The sequence below is a fragment of the Ovis aries genome, chromosome 21 (assembly GCF_016772045.2).
Source record: "Ovis aries strain OAR_USU_Benz2616 breed Rambouillet chromosome 21, ARS-UI_Ramb_v3.0, whole genome shotgun sequence".
Taxonomy (NCBI): domain Eukaryota; kingdom Metazoa; phylum Chordata; class Mammalia; order Artiodactyla; family Bovidae; genus Ovis; species Ovis aries.
Window position 1 is genome coordinate 33,574,449 of NC_056074.1, and position 26,093 is coordinate 33,600,541.

Genomic DNA, 26,093 nt, shown 5'->3' on the forward strand with positions numbered 1-26,093 from the left:
TAGAGACGAGTAACGCCGGGGCGAATTGACAGGCCCAGATTTAAGACTCATGACCGAGATCCTGAGACGCTAATTCAGTCGGCGGAGAAGCCAAAAGGAGATTCACACGATGGCCCAATGACGGAAGGCCTCTTTATTTCGTGTTCTGCTGTTCGTTTCAAATCCAATCAAAGAGCGCGTCTCAGGCAGCGCTCGCATGCGTTTGTGCTCTAAGCCAATCAGAGAAGCCGACTCTCCGGATTCAGGGCCAGAACAGCTTGCGGGGACCCCCGGCTGCCCAGGTGGGAAGACTTGTACCCCAGGTCGGGAGGAGGGGCCGCTAGTCGGGTGCCCAGCCTTCCCTGCAGGTCCCCGAGGACCCACGTCCCGGGAGCCGCGCCTGGGCACCCGACGGGCCGATCTGCGGAGACCCCGCCGAGCCCACACTGTGCGCGCAGCAGAGTGCAGGGCGGCCGGGACTCGCGCCCCTGCGCCTTGGAGCCGGGCCACGAAGTCTGGGCTTTGCTCGGCAGAACCTTAGAGCGCCACGCCGGCTCTCTCCTCTCCCCTTTACTGTGCTCAGAGGAAGTGATTTTCACAAACATGATCTTATTCAACCCTGGTTAACCCAGGGCTTCCCTCACTCTACTTTTAACCTCAGGTTTCCACATCGTACCATCCCATAAAATTGCCTTCGCATAACAGCCCGGGGCAGAGAAATGAGCTCAGGCTTAGCAGCAAGACATCAGCCTTAATCCCCCTGGCCCTAATGTGAATGACAACTAGCTCTTGAACAGATCTTGAACCTTTGGACCTTCATGGGGCAGTCACCCTGTCCGTGACATCTACCTTGCTACGTTGTTTTGAAGATTAAGGGGAATTTACATGTAAAATAGCACACTAGAATTTAAACGGATGAAAGAATTAACGACGAAGAAACAGGCAAAATTGCTATACTATGGGACTTCCCTGGTGGCTCAGACAGTAAAAGCATCTGCCTACAATGTGGGAGACCCGGTTTCGATTCCTGGGTTGGAAAGATTCCCCTGGAGAAGGAAACGGCAACCCACTCCAGTGTTCTTGCCTGAAAATCCCATGGACGGAGGAGCCTGACAGGCTACAGCCCATGGGGTCGCAGAGAGTCGGACACGACCGAGCAACTTCGCTTCACTAGCTAACCAAGAAAAAAGTACAACTAAGTAAAAGACCCGAGAACAGAAAACTGATGGGAGAAGGTGAGGAGGAGGTAAAATTCATTACACGATATCCTCGTTACTGTTTCATGTATTTTAAAAACTGGAAACAAAGTTTGGGAAATCTTGGGAAAACGTTATGTTTTTAGAATTTCAAGACAGTTGACCACCCTGTAAGCAACTTGATGACCAGCCAATGGCTTGTTCCTCCATAGACTCCTGTGCAAGCTGTCGTTGAACATTTGTTGAATTTAACTGAAAAGCATATTTTGGGCTGGATGAGGCAGACCTTATCATTTATAGAGAGAGATGCTGTTGACTCATCACTGGATATAGACATGCAGAAGTCAGTGGCCTTAGGAAATTTTTTTTTAAACTTTTTATTGACTTTTTAAATTTTTACTTTATTTTTGACTATGCGGGGTCTTCGCTGCTGTGCACAAATTTTCTCTAGCTGCAGAGAGTGGGGGTTACTCACTAGTTGCAGTGTACAGGCTTGTCACTGTGGTAGCTCTCTTGCTGCCTCGAGGAATGTGGGTATCTTCCTGGACCAGGGATTGAACCCGTGTCCACTGCATTGGCAGGCAGATTCTTAACCTCTGGACCACCAGGAAAAGTCCCACAGCTTTTTATTTTACACTGGGGTAGAGCTGATTAACAATGTTGTGATAGTTTCAGCGAAGAGACTCAGTCATCATATGCCATGTATCCATTCGTCCCCAAACTCCCCTCCCATCTAGGCTACACACAACGTTGAGCAGAGTTCCCTGTGCTATATAGTAGGTGCCTTAGGAACGATGCTGTTGGTTAAGAGACCCACTTGAATGTTCCCTTTAGGTGCGGTGAGTAGACAGTGGCAGAAGGGGCCAGATCCACTGCCCCTGGAGAGAACTTACCCTGTTCTCAGATTTAATATGATTGCATCCTCTCTGATGGGTTGGGATCATTACAGCTGAGGCCTGGCGACCCTAAATGTTGCCAAGGAACCCAAAAAGGGAGATTACTATGAGAAATGGGGCTGTCTGGACTAGAGAGCCCAACTTAGCCTCACGGACTTGGAGAAATTGTCTAAAACTTAGATTGCACAAAAAATCGCTGAGTAGACACAGCCCCAGTGATTTTTTTATTCAGAAGGTTTGGAACCAGCCTCAGGAATCTGCTTTTTATATAAATGTTTAAATTAAATTTGCATACAGTAGAATTCTCTCCTTTCGGTATTGAATATGTTATTGTTGAGTCAGTAAGTCATGTCCATATGTACTGTGTACCAGTCACCACTGTAAATAAGGAAGATGGAATGGGGAACCAGAAACAAAATGAAGCCCCTGCTCTCATGGAGCTTACATTCTGGTGGAGGCAACAGAAGAAAGTTGATAAATGATATAATTTCAGGTAACGATAAGTGCTTTGAAGAAAATAAAAACAGGAAAATGCAAAGGGGAGGAAAACGCTGGCAATTTAAATAGAGGTGTCAAAGATATCCTTTCTAAGATGTTAACATTTGAGCTGGGACTTGATTGATGAAAAACAAAAAAAGCCTGCCACACTAAGATCCTGGAGAACATTCCAGTCTGAGAGCAGCAAATTTAAGGGCATGATAGTGAAAGAAAAGTTTGCACATCCTCATTCTTCCACTGAACGAATATTCACCAGATGCTTCTGATATGTCAGGCACTGTCCTAGGTGCTTAGGACACCTAGGACAGATTTGTCAACATTATGAACAAAAGGAAAAACAACCCATAAAAATCCCTGCCTTTATGGAGCTTTTATCCTAACACACTGAAAAATACAATAAGGCCTGAGTTGCTGGAACACAGGGCAAGGAATATAGTGATTCAAAAAACCTTGGGGGCTGGGGGTCCTTCCCTGGTGGTTCAGTGGTAAAGAATGCCTGACAATGCAGGGAACAAGGATGCAATCCCTGGATCAGGAAGATCCCACATGCCAAGGAACAGCTGAGCCCATGGGCCTAGAGCCCATGCTCCATACCAAGGGAAACCGCTGCAGTGAAAAGCCTACACACCACAACTAGAGAGTAGCCCCTGCTCTCCGTAACTAGAGAAAGCCCACAATCAGCAACAAACATCCAGCACAGCAAAAACAAATAAATACATCTTTAAAAAAAAAAAAAAAACCTGGGAAAACAGGCAAAGGCCAGATCATATGTGGTTTTGAAGGCTATGATATGGAAGATTGTATTTGAAGTACAATTTAAAGTAGTTAGGGGTTCTAAGCAAAGATGTGATACATTATTTCGTTTTGTTTTAATAACTCAGACTGCTCAAGGATGCTTATCATGGTGGGGAAGGGAACGAATCAGGAGAAAAGGATAGTAAGTGTTTGTTCCAATATGATCTACACAGGAAATTACGGTGATCTGGACTAAAACAGTAGTGTAAGTGAGAGGAAAAGTACCAGTCAGTTTAGTTCAGTTGCTCAGTCCTATCTGACTCTTTTCTGACCCCATGGACTACAGTACACCAGGTTTTCCTGTACATCACCAACTCCTAGAGCCTACTCAAATTCATGTTCATTGAGTCTGATGCCATCCAACCATCTCATCCTCTGTCGTCCCCTTCTCCTCCCACCTTCAGTCTTTCCCAGGATCGGGGTCTTTTCAAATGAGTCAGTTCTTTGCATCAGGTGGCCAAAGTATTGGAATTTCAGCTTCAGCATCAGTCCTCCCAATGAAGTCATCTCTGTATCTGAGGTTGTTGGTATTTCTCATGGCAATCTTGATTCCAGCTTGTGCTTCATGCAGCCTGGCATTTTGCATGATGTACTCTGCATGTAAGTTAGATAAGCAGGGTGACAATATACAGCCTCGACATACTCCTTTCCCAATTTGGAACCAGTCCATTCTTCCACGTCTGGTTCTAACTGTTGCTTCTTGACCTGCATACAGGTTTCTCAGGAGGCAGGTCACGTGGTCTGATATTCCCATCTCTTGAACAATTTTCCACAGCTTATGGTGATCCACACAGTCAAAGGGTTTGGCATAGTCAATAAAGCAAAAGTAGATCTTTTTCTGGAACTCTCTTGTTTTTCCAATGATCCAATGGATGTTGGCAATTATATCTCTGGTGTATCTGCATTTTCTAAATCCATCTTGAACATCTGAAAGTTCATGGTTCACATACTGTTGAAGCCTGGCTTGAAGAATTTTGAGCATTATTTTGCTAGCATGTGAGATGAGTTCAGTTGTGCAGTAGTTTGAGCATTGTTTGGCATTGCCTTTCTTTTGGATTGGAATGAAAACTGACCTTTTGCAGTCCTGTGGCCACTGCTGAGTTTTCCAAATTTGCTGGCATATTGAGTGCAGCACTTTCACAGCATCATCTTTTAGGATTTGAAATAGCTCAACTGGAATTCCTTCACCTCCACTGACTTTGTTCATGATGATGCTTCCTGAGGCCCACTTTACTTCACATTCTATGATGTCTGGCTCTAGGTGCGTGATCATACCATCATGATTATCTGGGTCATGAAGATCTTTTTTGTAGTTCTTCTGTGTATTCTTGCCACCTCTTCTTAATGTCTTCTGCTTCTGTTAGGTCCATACCATTTCTGTCCTTTTGTGTGCCCATATTTGCATGAAATATTCCCTTGGTATCTCTAATTTTTTAAAAGAGATCTCTAGTCTTTCCCATTCTATTGTTTTCCTCTATTTCTTTGCACTGATCACTGAGGAAGGCTTTCTTATCTCTCCTTGCTATTCTTTTGGAACTCTGCATTCAAAGGGGCATCTTTCCTTTTCTCCTTTTCTTTTCAATTTTCTTCTTTTCACAGCTATTTGTAAGTCCTCCTCCGACAGCCATTTTGCTTTTTTGCATTTCTTTTTCTTAGGGATGGTCTTGATCCCTGTCTCCTGTACAATGTCACAAACCTCCGTCCATAGTTCATCAGGCACTCTGTCTATCAGATCTAATCCCTTGAATCTATTTCTCACTTCCACTGTATAATCATAAGGGATTTAATTTAGGTCATACCTGAATGGTCTAGTGGTTTTTCCTACTTTCTTCAATTTAAGTCTGAATTTTGCAATAAGGAGTTCATGATCTGAACCACAGTCAGCTCCTGGTCTTATTTTTGCTGACTGTATATAGCTTCTCCATCTTTGGCTGCAAAGAATATAATCAATCTGATTTCGGTGTTGACCATCTGGTGATGTCCATGTGTAGAGTCTTCTCTTATGTTGTTGGAAGAGGGTGTTTACTGTGACCAGTTTGTTTTCTTGGCAAAACTCTATTAGCCTTTGCCCTGGTTCATTCTGTATTCAAAGGCTTAATTTGCCTGTTATTCCAGATGTTTCTTGACTTCCTACTTTTGCATTCCAGTCCCCTATAATGAAAAGGATATCTGTTTTCCCATATAGGCCATTAATTACAGAGTATTTAGAATTCCCTGTGCTATACAGTAGGTCCTTATTAATCATCTATTTTATATACAGTAGTTTGTATCTACTAATCCCAGTTTCTAATTTATCCCTCCCCCTGCCGTAAATCATTGTTCAATACACTGGATTCCATGAAGTCTAATAAGATGAGGTCATCTAATGAGGATTAGACAAGGGAGAGGGTATTTATAGAGGAAACAAAAGGGTCCAGGATTAAACTTCGGGGAGCTGCTGAATTCAGAGGTGAGAGGAACCAACCAAAGAGGTGAGAGGGGAACCAACCAAAGAGATCATGAAGGCCAGTAAGACAGGAGAACAGGTGAGGGTGGAGTCTGAGAAGCCAAGGGAAGAGAGTACTTGAAAAAGGGTATAGTCGTCAGATGCAGCTCATGATGCTGAGAGGTAAAGGAAGATGCAGATAACCAGAAAGATGGAGAGGAAGCAGCTGGTCATTTGTCAATAGCAGCTTCCGGGAAGGGTTAGAAACTGTAGTAGGAATCTTCTGAAGAAAGAGTGGGAGGTGAAGAGTGACATCTGCCGCCAATAGTATAGCAGATAAGATAGGCCCATGTAAACAACTGTTAATCAAAGGGTTTCACTGGTGGCTCAGTGGTAAAGAATCTGCCTGCCAATGCAGGAGACAAGGGTTTGATCCCTGCTCCAGGATAATCCCACCTGACCCTGTGGCACAACTACAGAGTCAGTGTTCTAGAGCCTAGGAGCTGAAACTACTAAGCCCACATGCCTCAGCTTCTTAATCCTGCGCTCCCTAGAGCCTGCGATCAGAAACGAGAGAAGCCACTGTGATGCCTGGGCATTGCAACTAGACAGTAGCCCCTCCTTCCGCAACTAGAGAAAAGCTGCCGCAGTGACAAAGAGCCGGTATGCCAAAAATAAAATTCAGTAAATAAAGTTAAAAAAAGGAAAACAACTGAAATGCTGTATATGCTGTTTGTAAAAGACTTTTTTTCTTTAAAAGCATCACAGAGCTGCATTAGAAAAACAGAGTGAGAACCCTACAAAGGTTAAAAACAAAATCCATGAGCAAAAAAGGGAAAGCTCATCATTTCAGAAGAAAGCAAACTGATCAGAGGGAAAGGAACGCTAGAAGAAGAAGAGCAACCATTTGGCAGCAAGCGTAACAATTCTTTAATGTTTTTCAAGCACAAATGACAAATGGAAAAGTACTTCCCATCCAACGTTGTTCCTTCAAGAAAACATTTTATGAGTGTAGCTCAGTTTGAAGACTTTGAACCATAACTTGGATTTCAGTATAAGGGAGCCAGTGTGAGCAAGAATGATTATGAATATAATGATCTTGATATGGCTCCTCCTACGTGTAGTGATCTCACTGAGGGTTTCAGGCCTTGATCCAGGAAGAGCCTGATGCCCATACTCCACAACTACTGAGCCTGTGCTCTAGAGCCCGGGAGTCACAACTGCTGAGTCCACGTGTAGAAACCACATTGTGGGAGGACTCTTCTCAGAAATACAATGCCGATAGATACCTGAGAATGAATACCAAAGAGAAACATTCCGATGTAAGGAATGTTGGAAATTTATACTAGAGGGAACGCTCACGAATATAATGAGCCAGAAGAAATACCTCAGAGACCAGGGGGAAATGCATCCTGGAGACTGCATTCAGGCATGCGCTGAGTGGAGTCAAGCGTCTCTCACCCTTTCAAGTGTTCTGTTGACTCTCATTCTACATTTCAGAATCCACATAAGGAGGAAATCATATAAAAGTGATGAAGGTGGGAAAGCCTTCAGCTGTCATAGAAAAAGCTCACGCTCATCTTTCTAAGGAGAAACCCTGTCAATGTGTGGGAAAACTTGTATTTGGATGCCATTTCTCCTTTGAAATCAAAGAGGGCATGTGGAGAGATCCAATGAGTATAAAGAGAGTGGGCGATCCCCACGTCCGTGGCAAATCTCATCTCACAGAGTGTGAGACAGTCTACGCTAGAAAGACTGCCCTGAGTGTAAATCAATGTGGAAGTGTCTTTACCTAGAAGCAGTGCCTCATTACAGATCAAAACATTCAGGCTGGAAAGGAACTCGGTGAATGTAATGAATGTGAAAAATCTGCAGACAAAAGGGAAAACCTCATTATTCATCAAATGCATGCAAGAGAGAAATTTTATGAATGTGGTAGCTATGAGAAAGCTTTTATTCCAAAGTCAAGCCTTAGTAGGTACTTGAGAAGTCTTCCTAGAGATAAACCCTATGCATGTAAGGAAGATGAGAATTTATTCAATGGCAAGTGAAAAATCTCATTTGAGAGATGCCCTGAAAATACAGTGAATGTGCAAAAACTTTCAGGCAGAAACTGTGCCACATTAAATATTACAGCATTCATATAGGCGATGCACCCTGTAAATGTACTAAGGGTGGAAATCCTGTGGAATCGCACTGCTTATTGTATGTGAGGAACTCACACAGGTATTGAACACGAATGTAAAGTGTGTGGAGAAGCCTACTCTCTATACATGAGAACCGATGCTGAAGGTGACGTCCAAAAACATGTGAATGGTAAATATACTGTGGTATAGCTGCATGCTGGAGTGCTATCCAGCAATAAAAAGAGATAAACTTGGGACTTCCCTGGTGGTCCAATGGTGAAGACTCTGTTTTCCAACACAGCTGGGTGGGAGTTCAATCCCTGGTTGGGGAGCTAAGGTCCCACATATCTCCTGGCCAAACATCAAAACATTAAAAAAAAAAAAGAAGCAGCAGCAATATTGTAACAAATTCAATAAAGACTTTAAAAAGACTCCACATCAATAAATAAATTTGAAAAAGAAGTTAGCTAAGAAAACCTATTGATACATGAAAGTGTGAAAGTGTTAGTCACTGAGTCCTGTCCAGCTCTTTGCGACCCCATGACTGTAGCCCACCAGGCTCCTCTGTCCATGGGATCCTCCAGGCAAGAATACTGGAGTGGGTAGCCATTCCTTTCTCCAGGGGATCTTCCTGACCCAGGGATTGAACTGAGTTCTCCCCTTTGCAAGCGGGTTCTTTATCATCTGAGCCACCAGGGGAGCCCGTTGATACATTCCATCATGTAAATTAATCTTAAAATGCTGAGTGAAGGGCAGATCAAGAAAAAAAAAAAGTACATACTTCATGATTCCGTTTATATAAAATTCTAGACAAGTCAAGCTCACTGTAGCGATAGGAAGCAGATCTGCCTGCCTGTGTGTAGGCAGGAGGGGGCGGGGTTGCGAAGGAAGCTTCTGAGATGGGTATGTTCACTTTCCCAACGGTCGTGATGGAGTCATGGATGTGTACATCTTTCAAAGCTGATTAAGGCGCCTGCTTTAAACGTGCAGTTTAATGGATGTCAATTATACTTCAGTAAAGCTGTTCAGGTTGTGGGGGATTTCTGACTGTTACAGTAAGTCAAGAAATGTTTTAAATTGGTTATGAATTTGAAAAGGAGAATTCAATCTCCATTTGTTTATAAATATAATTAAGATTTACCAAAGCTGCTTAGGTTTTTCAGGTAAACATAATATACACAAAAATACTAAAAGGCTTAAATATAACAATAAAGCAATACAAATCTTCTAAGACAGCCTACAAACGCCATCTCTTCTAGGGACATCGGCAACCTTCTTCACCAAGATTTGAAACAGCTGCTCAGTCGTGTCCGACTCTTCGCGACCCCATGTACTGCAGCCTACCAGGCTTCTCCGCCTATGGGGTTTTCCAGGCAAGAGTACTGGAGTGGGGTGCCACTGCCTTCTCCGAGATTTGAAACCAGAGAGCTGTAATGGGGGATAAAATCTATAATGGAGGGACTTCCCTGGTGGCCCAGTGGCTGAGACTCCAGGCTCCCAATGCAGGGGGCTGGGGTTCAGCCCCTAGTCAGGGAACTAGATCCCACATCCCAACTGAGAGTTCACATGCCACAGCTAAAGATCCCACATGCTGCAAGGAAGGTTGAAGATCCTGTGTGCCAAAGCTAAGACCCAGTAAAGCCAAATACATACGTATGTATGTATATATAAGGGAGACAATAGGCATATTTTCATTGCATGTAAAGAAAAATGTTGGCTAATATACCATAAACGAAGTCAACAAACAATATGTTAAAATTTTTGCAATACAGAGAACAGAGTAATATCTTATAAATTTGTAAGAAAGGGCAAACAGCCCAAAAGTAAAATAGACAAGGTACATTAAGAAAATTTCAAGGAAGATGAGCAAATCCAAATGCTCAAAACTATATAAAATATACTCAATTTACACATCAGGGAATGAAAATTAAAGTGATTACTATATCACTCTATAGTCATCAGAAAAAAATAGAACAGTGGCACCTTGTTAGAATGTTTTCATGTAAGGAATAGCACTGGAGTTGTTCCACTCGTTTCGGAAAGTAAAGTATTAACATCAATTAATATTCTGTATATATGTGTATACACATTACAGAAGATACCTACATAATCATTTAACTCAGCACTCCCCTTTCTGGGATTCTATCTAGAAGGAAAAAGTCATCAGTATAAGGCGTTTAATGTAGCATCTTCTGTAATGGCAAAAAAGCTGGAAATAGTCAAACCTTAATGGTACATTCATGCCATAGAACAGCATGCAGGCATTAAATAGAATGAACTATAGCTCTGTCAATGGGCTTGGAGCAATTTCCAAGAAATATTGTTGAATTAGAATGCAAAGTAAGAAGAGTGTGTTGTATTAGTCAGGACTCATGTAGAGAAACAGAACCAGTAGGGACATATATTCAGGGATTTAATGTGGGATTCGCTTTCACACCTATAGGAACTAGCTGGTCTAGTCCAAAATCCACAGGGATGCCCAGGAGGGCAGCTGGAAGGGTTAAAGCTGGTGGTTCCAGCTCTGCTCTTCCAGGCTTTCAGCTGGTTAGATAAGACCTGCCTGCAAAACTGAGTCACTCACTGGTCATGGGTTGTAATCTCATCTACAAAATACACAACAACACTTAAATCAGTGTTTGGTGGAATAACTCAGGACACAGATATCTGACATCACATGGGTAATATTTCATTTTTGAAAAACAAATAATGAGAAAAATGCCTGTGTGTTTATGTATTTATGTACATATATATGTATGCAAATATCTGTACATTTGTGAATATATGTTGAAGTTGTATATACATGGTTGAGCATGGAGAAAAAAATACTGAACAGTTACCTGTGTATATGGGTTAGGGTAATGTACAGTGGATGGGGGATGGGAGTAGGAGGTGGAGAAGAGGAGGACGCTGCCAAGCAAGAAAAAGACTACAATATTAAAAGCACAGGACTTCCCTGGCAGTCCAATGGTTAGGACTCTACCTTCCACTTCAGGGGGCATGGGTTCCATCCCTGGTCAGGGAACTAAGGTCCCATCTGCCATGGGGTGTGGCCAAAAATTAAAAAAAAAAAAAAAAACTGAGGAAGAGGCTGAAAAAATTTAAAAACATAAAATCCAGGCTATCATGTCATTATATTTCCATATTTGTGAATTTATATAAGGTAATCTATGTGCATAAAAATATATAAAGACACTTTAAAATACATATTTAGCAAGTATTCAATAGATAAAAAGAGTACTCATTGTTAATATTCCAAAATATCATAATCTAAGAGAACTACTCTTTAAATATCTGTTTTAAAACAGAAAATTACCATGAACTGAATGTCTTGATGCAACAGACACCTGTTCTGTCACAGTCCTGGAGGCTAGAAGGTTGAAGACAAGGTACTGGCAAGGTCAGTTTCACTCTGAAGGCTCTGGGAAAGGATCCTTCCTTGGTTCATCTCAGCTTCTGTTGGGGGCTGACAATCTGTACATTCCTTGGCCTGTAGGATCATCACCCTGATCTCTACCTCTGCGGTCTCATGATTGTCTTCCCCCTGTGAGTACATGTGTATCTCCAAATCTCCTCCTAAGAGGACAACCATCACTGGATTTAGGGCTCATCTTCATCTGATCACAGCAATAAGTAAGGTCAATATTCACAGGTAACAAAGCTTAGGACTTTAACATATCTTTTGGTTGTTCTTTAGTCGCTAAGCCGTGTCTGACTCTGCGACCCCATGGACTATATCCCGCCAGGTTCCTTTATCCATGGAATTTCCCAGGCAAGAATACTGGAGTAGGTTGCCATTTCTTCTCCAGGGGATCTTCCTGACCCAGGGATCAAACCCCCGTCTCCTGCATTGCAGGTGTATTCTTTACCATGGAGGATACGATTCAACTCGCTATAGTATATAACTTATGATAATTGACCAAAGCATTTTTGTTAAAAAGGAGAGAACAACTATGTCATATGAATTGCAATTATTTAGCACTGCCCTGGTAGCTCAAATCAGTGCAATAAAATAGAAGACAAAAACAAGATAATTGTTGGAAAGAAGGGAAGAGGTCAGGGTTATGTGCAGAAATCCAGAAGCTATCCACTGATACACGATTGGGTCTATAAGAGAGTTTGAAATGGTGACCACACACACAATGTTGTTGTTGTTTAGTCGCTCAGTCATGTTGGACTCTTTGTGAGTCCATGAACTGTATCCCACCAGGTTCCTTTATCCATGGAATTTCCCAGGCAAGAATATTGAAGTGGGTTGCAATTTCCTTTCTCCAGGGAAACTTCCCAACCCAGCGATCAAACCCACATCTCCTGCGTTGGCAGGCGGGCTCACAATAATTAAATGCAAATTAATAGTTTTCCTTAACAGTAACAAAAATCGTTAAGAAGTATCATGGAAAAATATGTAGATATGGAGGGCCTGCTACACACTTGGCTCTGTCCTTCAAGAAGTGAGACACGTCTGAGGGACTTCCCTGGCAGTCAGTGGTTAAGACACCATGCTTCCACTGCAGGGGCAGTGGGTTCAATCCCTAGTTGGGGAACTAAGATCCTGCATATGTGACCAGAAAACAGAAAACAAACAAACAAACAAAAAAGACATGAGATGGCTCAATCATTCAGAGGACTTTCTGAATCTCAGCAGCAAGGTTTCTGCTCCAGGCACCCCAGCCTGCTTTACCATGTTGCCTGTGGTCTGCGCACTTACCATGGTTACTTTTCATCCTCTCGGCATTCCTCTCTGACAGCAGGAAATACAGCTGGGCAATCTACAACTCTCTGTTCTCCGATCACTGTCGTTTGGATCCAAAGCCATTTGTAGGTAGCAGCGCCCAAGCCCCCTGTGTGATTTTGATGTTGTTCACTTGCTAAGTCATGTCCAACTCTCTGTGACACCACAGGCTGTAGCCCGCCAGGCTCCTCTGTCCATGGGATTTCCCAAGCAAGAATACTGGGGTGAGTTGTCATCTCCTTCTCCAGGGGATCTTCCCAACCTAGGGATGGAACCTGCGTCTCCTCTGTCTCCTGCATTGCAGGCAGATTCTTTACCCGCTAAGCCATCGGGGAAGACCCTGTGTGCCTTTACTTGTGGCTAAGCCACTGGAGTCGCTGCCTTGCTGGTTGCTTATGAGAGAAGGTCACTTTCTAAGCAGAAGCCAAGAGCTGTATTACATGTAGACTGTTTTAAACAAACTGTGGCTGTTAGCCAGCTTTCTCCTCCTGTTTATGATTTGGCTTCCCCTCTCGCTGAACGATCATGGGAGAAAATGACAGAAAGACAAGACCACAGATAGCAAGACCGACAACTGCAGAATTTGATGGGAAAAGTAGGAATGGGGAGCAAAATGAAAAACAACAAAATCACCACCACCACCAACAACTTTACTCAAGTAAGCTTTGCTGTGAATGACCAGTTTTCAAAAAACTCCCAGAAAACATTAAAGAAAAATACTTTCTAAGAATTTCCACAATGAAACATTCAGAGCACCCTTTTTGGGTTGCTTAAAGCTTATTTTTAAAAAGAAAAAGCTCAGGACAATTTCTATTTTGAGTTAAGCCCTTCTCTCTGTATAGCTTCAGCTTGCTGAGCCTTTCATGTGGATGGCCCCTTTTCATCTAAGTGAGATTGCAAATACGTTGGCCAACCAAACAGTAAACTGGGGTTAGTCTTATGCTGAGTGGCAGTAAGGAAATGGAATTTTTTTTTTTAGAAAACAAAACATTAAGCCAAATATAGTAAAGATTAAGATCCATAGAAACGTTGTTCTGAATATTGATGGGTAATCCATGAATAATCCTCAGAAATAGATATTGCTGATGCAAATCAGATAAAAAAAAATTGGGGTGGAATTTTTCCAGCACATATGACGATAAAGAAGAATAAAACACAGCATTACTGTTACCAGGGCCATGGATGCCTAATTTTAAAGACTGAGAGGAAGCTCAGTCCCATTGGCTAGAAAAATGAGCGTGGATTTTAAGTTGTTTAAGCCTTTTGTTCCTTCTCAGTAAATATTGACAAGAGACAGCTCCTGTATAGATTTAAATGTAAGACCTTTCCTGCTCCTTCCCAGTTTTTTTTTTTTTTTTTTAACTCTACTTCTGTAGTCACGGAATGTAAATATTCTCTTAACTTCTCTCTCTTATCGTATTACAATCACCAACCAAGGGCTTGGATTTAAGCAGGATTCTTTCTTCTCAAGGCTGCTTTCAAACTCTAGTCTGGCATCAGATTTCATTTCAGTAAGACAAAAATTAAATGCTTTTTCTGTTTAAATTTTTTAATTTCCTCACCAGGAAAAAACATTAATTACCAATACCTACAAACGCAGTCATGGCTGGTGACTAAGTTTCTAGAAAAAGTACTTTTTAGTTTTGTTTGCTCACGCAGACATCATGCACACATTCAGCTGGTGTTCATGCCATAGTTAATCAGCCTGCTTGCATGTCAGTGGTTGGAAAGCGTTTCCCCGGGTTAGAAAAGGAAAATAAGATCCTGGCTTTTAGCCTTGAGACTGTGGATTCCTCTAAAAACTTTTAGGCAAAGTACCATGTTCAAGTGCTCAGGTACATTTGTTGTGAAGGGAGATCTCCTGAAGTCCAAGATCCCATGAAGACCAGTAATCACTGCCTTATAACAATGACTAAAAACCAAGAAGCTTTTCTGTTGCATTCAATGTGCTTTCTTAATTGGCTCCCTCAGTGCTTACCAAAGTTTAATTCACAGATCATGTGGGGATCCTGTTTAAAATGCAGGTTATAATTCAGAAGGTCTAGGTCAACTCTGAGAGTCTGCATTCCTAGCAAAATTTAAGATGATGTTGTTACTGCTGGCCCATGGACCCCACTTTAAATAATAGCAAAAAAAAAAAAAATGACACATCCAAAGAGGATCCTATGCAGAGCTTGGACAATTTCACCCGTTAAGATGATTCTAATACTATGTTTGTCAATATATCCCACTGTCTGATGAAGACAGGAAAGTAAACACTCACAGCATTGACTTTTGCCACACTCAGAATAAAGAATATATTCATGAGATAAAAGGAAACACTCTCCCACTGTTGGGAGGTCTGAAGTTGATTTTATAAATATCATACATCATGGGAGCTCTCTGATTGAATTCCTTATTTTTCTATTGCTTCCATCCCCTGCCCCAGTCCATAGAATTGTTCACAGAGTTTCATAAGATGCTGTGTATTCCCCAAGTGCAGAATAGATATAAATTAATGATGCTCCTTTAAAAAAAAAAAGTCATTGTTTCATTATCTTCAAGATTGAAATATTACCCTCTTTGTTCATCCTCAGGCATATAAAGCCTTGTTACAAACAAGTTTAGAAATAAGCAAAACAAATTTATTTTATTATTCCAATGGGGTAATATTGCTTTTTCATACATTCACCTTACTTTTCTTCTCCTCTGCTTTCTTTTTTAATACATTTAAAAAATTAAAGTATGGTCAAATATTCACAATATCTTCTGCTTCTTATGACTGACTCACTCATGATGATCAATATCTATCTGGAAGTTGTTTTTTTTTTTTATTGAAGGATAATTGCTTTACGGAATTTTGCTGTTTTCTGTCAAACCTCAACATGAATCAGCCATAGGTATACATATATTCCCTCCCTTTTGAAACTCCCTCCCATCTCCCTCGCCATCTCACCCCTCTAGGTTGTCACAGAGCCCCTGTTTGAGTTCCCTGAGACATACAGCAAATTCACATTGGCTATCTATTTTACATATGGTAACGTAAGTTTCCATGTTACTCTTTCCATACATCTCACCCTCCCCTCCCCTCTCCCCATGTCCATAAGTCTTATCTGGAAGTTTTGCCAACATCTGAAACTTAACACAAGAAATTTAGCAATTCCTCTTTCTCATTCATATGTATCTTCTATGACCCAAACACCTTGTGATCAAACCCTAAGATTTTGTGGGATTCTGTGGCAAGCTTCACACTTAATCATTTACCAGATTCATCAAATCATCCTCTTGTTTTCAAAAACAATATTGAGGATTTTAAGTGGGAAAGAAGATGATGAACTACACTGAGTTTCCTCCCTCCAGCCCTAACTAAAAACTGTAGCCTCCTCTCTGAGATCTGAGGGGGAAAGACAACAGCAAAGAGAAAGAGAAGGTGCCAGAGAAGGAAAAGGTGGCACAAAGTGTGTTCTAATCATTTGCACCCCATCTGAACTGAGAGCAGGACCAAAGCCATTAAATAATAGTGCCATGTAATGTAAATGCTTAATAACTTGGGCTCTACTGGCAGACTTACTTCCGACAGTATTTCTAAGCATTCTTATGCCTCATCTGTCTCAACTGTAAAATGAGGATAATATTTTGGTTTGTCTTCCAAAATATTCATTCTTTCCTCTAACACATTTTTATTTAGTGATCTCATAGCCTCCTTTGCAACTAGAGGAGCCCATGAGACATAGTTCTGACCAAAAAGATGCTGATGGAGGTTCTTGAAAAGAGATGTTCATGTCCTTTCTTTCCAGGAGGCAGATGCAATGTTTGGAGAAGTGTCAGTGCTATTATAACTGTGAAAATGAAAGACATATGCTGAGAAGAGTGAAGAAAGAAGATAGGATTCTTGGTGATGTCATTGAATCACACAAAAACTGGACTGGAGGAGTCCTTATTAAATGAAAGAAGAGAAAACAAAACAAAACAAAACACTGGACTTCTTTAAACTCTTGTAGGGTTCTCTATTACATGTAACACAAACCTGATAGGCTATTTCACTGTCTTTGAGAATATTACTGTGTGATGTTTTTCAGTCGCTCATTCATGTGCGATTCTTTGTGACCCCATAGTCTGCAGCACATCAGGCTTCCCTGTCCTTCATTACCTCCTGAAGTTTGCTCAAACTCATGCCCATTGAGTTAATGATGCCCTCCAGCCATCTTATCCCTGTCATCCCCTTCTTCTTCTGCCCTCAGTCTTTCCCAGCATCAGAGTCTTTTATAACGAGTTGGAATTAGTATGACAGTGAATATAAAAATGGTTAACACAGGGCATAGCACATAGTAAGCATGCAATAAATGTTAGTAGTAATCATTACCATTATATTATTATTATTCCCTATGGCTTCATCATTCTTCCCACCTCTAACCCTGTAACACACGTTATTTTGCATTCTACTTTATTTCCACATCCATCAAGCAAATCAAGCCACTCACTATGTTGCATCTAGACAGTAACCAACTCACCAAGTGTTTTAGTTGTGGCTTGAAAGATAAGTTATCTTAAGTAGGCAGAGAGAAGGACCAGGGCCTTACTGGTGAGGGAAACAGAGGTGTCAACACAGGTAGGGAGGTTGGGAAGCAGAGTGTAGCAGAAATTCCACACATTTCTGGAGGATCCGTGTGGGATAAGTTAGAGAATTTGGAGCTGTATTGTCAAGGGTTTTCTGTGACTAGCAAAGAGCAGGTCAAGGAATTTTTAGTCTATTTTCCTGTGAAAATCTTAGGATACTGTTTGTTTTGGGTTTGACACAGGAACTAATAAAATTAAAGAAGTGGAAATACTTGATTCTTTTGCTTACTTGGCTGGCATTTCATTGGCCCAGTTATCACATGAGGAAGTTAAAGCAGATGTTCTCAAAGACATGGACCATTCTAGAAGTCTAAGAGTCACTGGGAATTATGAAAATATTCTAATATCTAAACTTGAGTTCAGAGCCTCAATTTCAATATTAGTCTTGACTTTTTCACATTTCATATTTTGGGTCTAAGGAAAGTTGCTGCTACCTCAAGTCTCACTGGAAGCAAATTTCAATCATCTTATAAACTTCAAGAATCTGTAGCAGCAACCCTTGTTCACCCAGCTTTCACACTCCTCTGTCAACCAGCTTGGGTACCAGTGAAATCCATCTTTGTCCTCCCCATCCTCCTACAGCTCATGAAGGATGCTGAATTCCAAGGTAAGCAGAACATTAACTTACAAATCAAACGTGATGGGACTTCCCTAGTGGTCTGGTAGTTAGTACTCCGCCTTCCAATGCAGGCTGTTCCAGTTTCATGAGTGATCAGGGAGCTGAGATCCCACATGCCTCATGGCTAAAAAACCAAAACATAAAAGAGAAGTTCAGTTCATTTCAGGTGTTCAGTCGTGTCTGACTCTCTGTGACCCCATGGACAACCAGGGTTTCCCTGTCCATCACCAACTCCCAGAGTTTGCTCAAACTCATGTCCATTGAGTTGATGATGGCATCCGACCATCTCATCCTCTGTCGACCCCTTCTCGTCCTGCCTTCACTTTTTCCCAGCATCAGGGTCTTTTCCAGTGAGTCAGTTCTTAGCATCAGGTGGTCAAAGTATTGGAGTTTCAGCTTCAGCATCAGTCCTTTCAATGAAAATTCAGGACTGGTTTCCTTTAGGATTGACTGGTTTGATCTTGCAGGAAACAGAAGAAATATTATAACAAATTCAATAAAGATTTTTAAAATGTTCTACATTTAAAAAAACCTTTAAAAAATCAAATGTAGTAATAGTACAAATGGCTTCAGTTCAGTTCAGTTGCTCAGTCATGTCTGACTCTTTGCGACCGCGTGAATCGCAGCACGCCAGGCCTCCCTGTCCATCACCAACTCCCGGAGTTCACTCAAACTCATGTCCATCAAGTCGGTGATGCCATCCAGCCATCTCATCCTCTGTCGTCCCCTTCTCCTCCTGCCCCCAGTCCCTCCCAGCATCAGGGTCTTTTCCAGTGAGTCAACTCTTCGCATGTGGTGGCCAAAGTATTGAAGTTTCAGCCTCAGCATCAATCCTTCCAGTGAATACCCAGGACTGGTCTCCTTTAGAATGGACTGGTTGGAAATGGCTTAATACCTAATAAATATATTGTCCTTGTTTTTAAAAATTAGTTTACTATTTTTAAGTTATAGTATAATGCCGATCATAAAGAAAAGCAAATGAAATACTTTAAAAAAATAAGGAAGTAATAATACCGCCATTCAAAGGGGAATGTGTTAATTTGGAGAGGTCTTCCTCTGTCAGTTGTTTTGATGCCTTTTACACAGTTGTAATCATTCTGAATTTTAGTTTAATGTTATAGCACAAATGTTTTCCATGTTATCACATTTGCTCTATATGTAACTTTTTGATAGCTACATAACATTTTTTTTTGCTACATAACATTTTAAATTTATCATGAAATATTTCATACAGAAAGACATAAGGAATAAACGGAATGAAATGCATGTATCCTCACAGAGCTTAAGAAATAAACCATAGAATAACAATACAATATCCGAGGGCCTGTTATTGAGAGGAAAGGACAACATAAAGCAGTGGACTATTACCATTAAGATGCTGAAACAAAACAAGTAGGGGTAGTCGTTTAAAAGTAAGTCTGTGCAGAGGATATATGTATATGTATGGCTGATTCATTTTCATGTACAGTAGAAACTAACAACATTGTAATTTTAAAGCAACTAATTAAAATTAATGAAAAAAAATCACAGGACCTAATATGTCATCATTGCCCAATAGATATTTGTAAATAAAAAAAATAAGTCTATGCAAATCAACTATACAGCAATAAAAATTAAATAAATAAATAAAAGTAGTCTAAGAAGCTGAAAAGGGCAAGGTGCTTTTATGAAGGTAAAACCCCTCCCACAGCATAGTAATAACATGGTAACAGCAGTCACTTCTGTCAAGGGCAGAATGAAAAAGCAAGGGGACTCATTTTTCACTGAAGGCCCTTCTGCATCTTTCATACTGACTTCTGAATACTATTTAGTGTTCAAAAACTCTAAATACTTTGAAAGCCTAAATAATAAAAAAGTATATCTTCCTGTTATAAAACCTATGTTTCTTTTAATTTGTTGTTTCATGCCTAACAATATGGTCAAGAGTTATTAAAATATACATTCACAAATCTAGTAGAAGTAAAAATGAACAGCGAAATCATTTCTCTCTTCTTCTTGAGAAAAAACAAGGCTGAGCTTCAAAACAGGGAAGTGCTTACATCTGTTATATAAAAACTCTGTTCCTTATGAAATTGCTTTTTCATTCTAATGAAACGGCCCCAAATTAAAACATACTTCCCCAAAACAATGGCAGTGTTTCATACTGAAAGTTGCTCTTTGCCACCCTATGGAATAGTCCATGGAATTCTTTAGGCCAGAATACTGGAGGGGGTATTCTCCAGTTCCCTTCTCCAGAAGATCTTCCCAACCCAGGGATTGAACCCAAGTCTCCCGCATTGCAGGCAGATTCTTTAGCAGCTTAGCCAGCAGGGAAACCCTTATTAGATCTAGAAGTAATGAAAAGAAGCACAACACAGATAAGCTGAGTCATCAAAACTGGGGGTGCGGGGGTGGTTGTAAAATACAAGTAAAAACCAGGTTAAGCTTCAAGATAGTGAGAGGTGGTCTGGAAATTGAAAGCTCAACCTGCATTTAATTTTCACACTAACTTCCATGTACGGGGTATATAACTGACTCAGAAAAAAATGCAATTTCAAATTTTAAGCCACAATTTAATTCCCTGCACTACTTTAGGGAAACGCAGCTTAGCATAATGGTTGACAGCACAATTCTGAGCTGGCCTAAATCACTTCCAATCGTAGTTCCGTCACTTATAAGCTATACAAATTTGGACCATTGCCTCAATTTCCTCATCCAGAAAATGGGAATAATAATGGTACCTGTCTGATGTGGTTCTTGTAAAAATCAAATGAGGTAGCACAGGACTAAATCGCCTAGGACAGTACACGAATGCACCAGTGCTAAGTTGCTCAGTCGTGTCTGACTCTTTGTGACCTCATGGATTCTAGACTGCCAAGTTTCTCTGTCCATGGGATTTTTCAGGCAAGAATACTGGAGTGGTTGCCATTTTCTTCTCCAGGGGATCTTCCCAACCCAGGAATCAAACCCAGGTCTCCTGCATTGCAGGCAGATTCTTTACTGTCTGAGGGAATATGATACACAATAAGCAGTCAGTAAATGTTTATATGTGTTTACAAATGTTGCATAGCACTTAAATTAAGTATTAACCATGTTAATATAACCTTTGTTGCTTAAAAACGAATTTGTCTCTGTGTAAAATATCTTCACTGCTTTTTATTATTCATTTGTACTTGATTAAACTTGATAAGTGTACGCTATTGGAATAATGTACAAAAGTATTTTATTTTTAGAATGGCTTCTATCTGCAGCCCTGGAAAAAGGAAGCTCCCTCGCCACACAGTGCCATATATACACTCCCCAGGACTTTTCTCAAATGTAAATACACACAAAGTGTTTAAAGAAAAGAAAATTAAAAGTGGAGGGACTTCCCTGGTGGTCCAGTGGTTAGGACTCTGGGGTTCCACTGCAGGGGCCACTGGGGCAATCCCTGGTCAGGGAACTAAGATACTGCAGGCCTCATGTTGCAGCCATCAATAAATAAATAAAATAAAAATTAAAAGTGGAATTCTATATGAATTATATTCCAATAAAGCTATTTAAAAGGTAAAAAATAAAATAAATAAATCTTTACAATACAATTCATACCTCTGTGTGATCATTCTCTCTGTAGCATAACTACTTTCTTAAATTCTGGACTATTGCATTCTTACAGTTCTCTATACTTTGACCACATATGTTTGAATCCTCAAGTAGTATGTAGTAACATTTGCATGTTTCAGACTCTACATAATTAATATCATACAGTTTGTATTCTACAACATGCTTATATTTTTTCCTCCATGCTGTGTTTATGGGCGTCCTCAAGTCATATTTTCTATATCATATTTCATCAAATAAATATACTATAATTTCTCTCCTGTTGACTATTTAGGTGGTTTGCAACTATACAGACAATATTTTGACAAATATCATTTGGCATATTATATTTTTTCATGTAGGATTATTCCCCAAGTGTAGATCCTCAAAGTGAAATGATCAAAAAGCATGAAGATTTTTTAGATCCTTGACACATATTGTCAAAATGCTTTCCAAAAGGTTTATACCAACTTTATATTCTCACCGGAAATACAGTACCTTGTTTTATCACATACTTCTTAGCCATGGATATTGCAAATTTTTTCTTTAATTTCAACTAGTTTGCTCAGCAAAAGAGAATATATTAATTTCTGGAGAAGCAGAAATTTTTCTGTTATCATATCATGTCCTCTGTGATATGTCTTTCATGGCTTTTGCCCATCAAAGCTGTTAAGAGAGGATTTTCCCTCAACTTAATGGTTTTTTATATAATATATTAATCTGTTCTCAAATTTGCTATACATTTTTCCTAGGTTTGTTGTGTCCATGGTTTAGTTTTTAAATGATGTCTATTAGTATACAATAGACGATGATGTGATCACTCACCTAGAGCCAGACATCCTGGCTGGAATGTGAAGTCAAGTGGGCCTTAGGAAATAGCACCACAAACAAAGCTAGTAAAGGTGATGAAATTCCAGCTGAGCTATTTCAAATCCTAAAAGAGGATGCTGTGAAAGTGCTGCACTCCACATGCCAGCAAATTTGGAAAACTCAGCAGTGGCCACAGGACTGCAAAAGGTCAGTTTTCATTCCAATCCAAAAGAAAGGCAATGCCAAAGAATGTTCAAACTACCACACAATTGCACTCGTCTTACACGTTAGCAAAGTAATGCTCAAAATTCTCCAAGACAGGCTTCAACAGTATGTGAACCATGAACTTTCAGATGTTCAAGATGGATTTAGAAAACGCAGATACACCAGAGATATAATTGCCAACATCCATTGGATCATTGAAAAAACAAGAGAGTTCCAGAAAAAGATCTACTTTTGCTTTATTGACTATGCCAAACCCTTTGACTGTGTGGATCACCAGAAGCTGTAGAAAATTGTTCAAGAGATGGGAATGCCAGACCACCTGACCTGCCTCCTGAGAAACCTGTATGCAGGTCAAGAAGCAACAGTTAGAACCAGATGTGGAACAATGGACTGGTTCCAAACTGGGGAGTACGTGGAGGCTGTATATTGTCACCCTGCTTATTTAATTTACATGCAGAGTATATCATGTGAAATGCTGGGCTGGATGAAGCACAAGCTGGAATCAAGATTGGTGGGAGAAATATCAATAACCTCAGATATGCAGATGACACCACCCTTATGGCAGAAAGTGAAGAGGAACTAAAGAACCTCTTGATGAAAGTGAAAGAGGAGAGTGGAAAAGTTGGGTTAAAGCTCAACATTCAAAAACTAAGATCATAGCATCTGGTCTCATCACTTCATGGCAAAATAGATGGGGAAACAATGGAAACAGTGACAGACTTCATTTTCTTGGGTTCCAAAATTACTGCAGATGGTGACTACAGCCTTGAAATTAAAAGGCACTTGCTCCTTGGAAGAAAAGCTATGACCAACCTAGACAGCATATTAAAAAGCAGAGACGTTACTTTGCCAACAGAGGTCCATCTAGTCAGGGCTATGGTTTTTCCCAGTAGTCACATATGGATGTGAGAGTTGGGCTATAAAGAAACGTGAGTGCTGGAGAACTGATGCTTTTGAACTGTGGTGTTGGAGAAGACTCTTGAGAGTCCCCTGGACTGCAAGGAGATCAAACCAGTCAATCCTAAAGGAAATCAGTCCTGAATGTTCATTGGAAGGACTGATGCTGAAGTTGAAGTTCCAATACTTTGGCCACCTGATGCAAAGAACTGACTCATTGGAAAAGACCCCGATTCTGGGAAAGATTGAAGGCAGGAGGAGAAGGGATTGACAGAGGATGAGATGGTTGGATGGCATCACTGACTCAATGGACATGAGTTTGAGAAAGCTCCAGGAGTTGGTGATAGACAGGGAAGCCTGGTGTGCTGCAGTTCGTGGGGTCGCCAAGAACTACTGAGCGACTGAACTGACCTGATACAATCAAAAGTTTTAGTAACTTGATTCTATTATAACGTCACTTTGCTAATGTGGGTGAAAGTGAAAGTTGCTCAGTCATGTCCAACTCTAATGTGGGTGGTCATACACATAATAGATAAGACATTCTGGTGGTCAAATTATTAATATAATCATTCAATTTACAAATGTGCTAATCTTCCCTGGTGGCTCAGACGGTAAAGAATCTGCCTGCATTGCAGAAGACCTGGGTTCTGTCCCAGGGTTGGGAAGATCCCCTGGAGCAAGGAATGGCTACCCACTCCAGTATTCTGGCCTGGAGAATTTCAGGAACAGAGGAGCCTGGCAGGCTATATAGTCCATGTGGTCTCAAAGAGTCAAACATGACTGAACGAAACTTTAAGATTCTCTTAGTGGTCATAACTCATCCATTTCCTAGAACAGCACCGAAGGAACTGTTGAATGCTAAACCCAGAGTAGTTTTAAAGTGTGAGCAATTTTTAATCTTATGGAAACCTTTCATTTATGTTTTCTTTACTTTATTTATTTTTGTTTTCCTGGGAAAATATTTAGCAGTTCACATTTAAATAACCATTGTGTGTGCTCCGTTGCTCAGTTGTGTCCCACCCTTTGCAACCCTGTGGGCTGCAGCCCACCAGGTTCCTCTCCCTGGGATTCTCCAGAAAAGAATACTGGAGCAGGTTGCCATTTCCTTCTCCAGGGGATCTGCCCAACTCAGGATCAAACCCCTGTCTCCTGCGTCTCCTGCATTGCAGGCAGGTTCTCTACCGTTTCACCACTGGGGAAGCCTTCCCATGACCATTATATCCCTTCAAATTACATTTCACTAAACTGTGTAATGTGAGCAAACTAAGCAGCCTTGCTATTTCTGCACAAATTTCTTTCACTTGGAAGGGTAAGCACTTCCGTAATTTTAAAATAAAGATTTGGCTTTAAAAACAATTTAAGACACAGAGAAAACAAATACAGGATTTCACTTCTGTGTGGAATCTAAAAAATAGTACAAAACAGAAACAGACTCACAAACATAGAAGACGAACTTAAGGTTGCCAAAGAGGGAAGGAGTGGGGAGGGATAAATTAGGAGTATAAGATTAACAGATACTACTTATATACGTAAAGGCTTCCCTGGTGGCTCAAATAGTAAAGAATGTGCCTGTAATGCAGGAGACCCGGGTTCAACCCCTGGGGCAGGAAGACACCCTGGAGGAGGGCATGGCAACCCACTCCAGTTTTCTTGCCTAGAGAATCCCGTGGACAGAGAAGCCTGGTGGGCTACAGCCCACGGGGTCACAAAGAGTTGGACATCACTGACATGGCTTAGCATGCACACACACTATGCATAAAGTATAACAAGGTAGATCAGCTGGTAAAGACTCTTCCTGCAATGAAGGAGACCCCGGTTTGATTCCTGGATTGAGAAGATCCACTGGAGAAGGGATAGGCTATCCACTCCAGTATTCTTGGGCTTCCCTGGTGGCTCACCTGGTAAAGAATCCTGCCTGTAATGCGGGAGACCTGGGTTTGATCCCTGGGTTAGGAAGATCCCCTGGAGAAGGGAAAGGCTGCTCGCTCCAGTATTCTGGCCTGGAGAATTCCATGGATTATATAGTCCAATGGGGTTGCAAAGAATCAGACAAGACAGAGTGACTTTAAAAATGATTGTATAGCACAGGGAACTATATCCAGTATCTTGTAATAACCTGTAATGGAAAGGAATTAGAAAATATATGTAGATAAATAACTGAATCACTTTGCTGTGAGCCTGAAACTAGCACAATATCGTAAATCAGCTAAACTTCAGTTAAAAATAATTTAAGACAGAGGTTGAAGGAATCAGTGGTTTCACTAAGAAGGGAAAAGCGAACAGTGACATTTGCTTACCATTCTTATACCTCCTCTGTTTTGAAGAAAGTTCTAGGAATTAGTAGAAGTCTCCTTTGAAGCCTCATGGAATTAATAGAGCTCTTCACAGGTCAGAACAACTACCATCTACCTTGAAGTATTTATTGATCACTGCTTTATGTCCAGACCTGCCACCTGTGCTAGGAGATATAAAGAGAATGACCAAGAGATCCTTTCAGGTAAAGCAGAGAAGAAAAGAGAATAGTGAGAAATCTACCTGCAGGTTCCATAGCCAGGATACATATTATCTTTGATAACTTGAAAGAATATGGATTTCTTTCCCATTGTCATTGACAGCTTTAAAATATTTTTTTTTCTTTCTTTTGGCTGTACCATAAATCAGTGGATATCTTTAAATGCACAGACATGCATGGTGCTACATTTGCCATATTTGCAATACCATGAATCTAATCAAATAAAAAAAAA

The 26,093-nt window shown here is 40.8% G+C and overlaps 1 long non-coding RNA gene across 1 annotated transcript; it reads left to right on the top strand.

The window, feature by feature from the left end:
- The first annotated feature begins 36 nt into the window (after positions 1-36).
- On the top strand, positions 37-21,033 carry LOC105604069 (uncharacterized). Its single transcript, XR_003586498.3, has 3 exons — positions 37-281; positions 9,175-11,312; positions 16,421-21,033. It is a non-coding gene; the product is annotated as an uncharacterized LOC105604069 (long non-coding RNA).
- Positions 21,034-26,093: the final 5,060 nt, after the last annotated feature.